This window comes from Rhamphochromis sp. 'chilingali', assembly GCF_963969265.1.
Source record: "Rhamphochromis sp. 'chilingali' genome assembly, chromosome: 2".
NCBI classification, from domain to species: Eukaryota; Metazoa; Chordata; class Actinopteri; order Cichliformes; family Cichlidae; genus Rhamphochromis; species Rhamphochromis sp. 'chilingali'.
In genome coordinates, this window is record NC_137930.1 from 14,079,428 (window position 1) to 14,081,706 (window position 2,279).

Below are 2,279 nucleotides of genomic sequence, written 5' to 3' on the forward strand. Positions count from 1 at the left end.
TTATAATGTAGTTTAGCGAAATGGGGAGGCGCTTAACAACGGAATGAACCCATGAGCTTCTCCAAACGAGGACCAATCAGAGTTGAAGCCTGAGGTATGTCAGCTTTAGCCCGAGACCCGAGCACCCACTCCACCTGCTCCTCCTCCTCCTTCTCCATCCTCTCCATCCACAAGTTCATTCCTCCTCATTCCTGTAATTGGCTTTGATTTCTCCCCCCAAATTACATCCAATAAAATAACCTGATTTAATATCTGAGCGAAAGCTTCGACCCGCTCAAGAAATGTTGGATCACCACAATATTTGTTTAATTGCGCACGCTGCTCTGCGTGTGCTTTTACAGCAAGCCACTCGGACAAGAATTATTATTACTCGTATTAGGAAGAACCACATAAAGAGATACCACATGACAGCTACGAGTCTGCATCTTTTAATACTGCTTGTTCTTGTTCATTTTTTTTTCTTTTTAGTCAGCTTGACGATATCATCCACCTATTTACGACATTAAATACCTCTTGGAGGTCAGACTTTTTTTTCTTTTTTTTAATTTCCCGTTACTGGAATCAACTAACTTTATTTGTGACCAGGCTAATGTTCAAGGCCAGCAGGTTTATATAAGATTCGTCATATCTGAGCACTTTGAAATAAAAGCAGTATAAAGTGGATGTGATCTCCTGTATAGTTCCAACTGTCAGGCAGGGAGGGACTCGGTCTAAATGATGTGTGAGCAAATTAATTCAGCGAACAGTAAAGTGAGGATGCTCGCCTTTGATAAAGGGACACAGTCAGCCTAATATACCCGAAAGTCTGACACCTGAACAGATAGTCTGACAACACGGGCAACCACGTAATCATGTTTCCAACACTTTCAGGTGGGGATGGGGGGAGGCATCAGTTGTTTTTTTAAAAATCATCTGTCTAAATTATGTTGAAGAAACAAGAAAAAGCTTTTAAAAATTAACTGAAAACTCTCTTTGTCAGTAAACCACCATTAGACTCAATTAGCACGCCTGCTTTTTTATTTTTATTTTGCTAGCCTACACACACATGCACACAACAGTCTGCTACATTATATATTTAAAAAGAAAAAAAACTTAAGACAGATGTCGGAACGTTTTGAGAGAACCGGTTTATTTATTGTGTGCTGGGGGAAAAAATAGAGACACAAAGGAGGCGTCCGAGCGTGAACCCAGGGCTCGATTGGGTCTCTTTTCTTCGTCCGTCCGGGCTTCAGTTGCCTCCGCGCAGCTTTTATTTGCATGCAATCTGGTGGCACAAGTGACACACTGGGAGGGATGGGTGGATGGACGGACGGAGAGGAGTCGTGCTCGGGGGTCTGTTTGGGATGTGGAGGAGATTTTTTAACAAAGGGGGGAAGGGGGGGGGGGACTTGGAGATATTTCTCGTCTCTATTTTTTTCTCTCCAAGGCTCCATTTGAAAGCCGGACTTGAGGTAGCTGTGAAGATTTTTTTTAAGCCGGAGCTAACCGTTTTAAATCCAAATTTTACAAACCAAAAAGGGTCTATGTCATTACTGATCGCATTAATACTCGAATGCAGAAGTGAAATATATTCTTCCTCTGGCATCGTGTTTGAGGAAGTTTTCCTGACGCCCCCAAAGCTGTGAGGATCATTTCAAATCCTCACAATCCCCGATGATGGATCGTGCGCTTCGTTTTACGACTTGTCCAGAGCTGCACGCTTTTATAGCTGTACAAACACGAGCGAATGACTCCTCTCGTTGCGGCAGGTCGACACAACGTGAGAGGTGATGATGACATGTCAAGCAGCGTGAGATATTTGTGCTGAATGTGGGCCTGAGATACAAAACGAAAAGGGAAAAAAAAACGAATCCTAAAAATTTTATGAACAAACATAAAGGAGAGGAGATAGTTATTTTATGGATGCAAAGTTTATTTTAATGTATTTATTATTAAATATCAGTGCTGGGAATATTGGCCCCCATGTTTATTTAACTGGTTTAATTGTTTTAGATTGTATATAATGATTTAGCCATTACCGAGAATATGAAATCAAAAATATTTCATGTTTTCAGTGCAATGGAGACTCAGACATACATCTTTAATTCCTTCTTAATATTATTACTGTTAGTGTTTACTTTTATATAACAGTGTATTTCATTAAATGCAACCTTTCACCTTACAGCGTGAATAGATTTTATGTGTGTGTGTTGCTGCTGTTGGCTAATTAGGGTAAGCAAATGACCTAGGCACAGCTATTACTGCGTTTATCCTCCTGTAAATTCTTCTAACATGCTCGC

General features: G+C 40.7%; 1 protein-coding gene across 4 annotated transcripts in view; it reads right to left on the minus strand.

Moving 5' to 3' along the window:
• Positions 1 to 678, minus strand: part of otpa (orthopedia homeobox a) — a 5,498-nt gene extending 4,820 nt beyond the window's left edge. Inside the window, exon 1 of one of the 4 annotated variants that reach the window (XM_080876356.1) lies at positions 1 to 678. This exon is cut by the window's left edge and continues 228 nt beyond it. The gene's annotated coding sequence lies outside the window, so the exon portion shown is untranslated. The other 3 variants (XM_080876357.1, XM_080876358.1, XM_080876359.1) reach the window with 3 other exon arrangements.
• Positions 679 to 2,279: the final 1,601 nt, after the last annotated feature.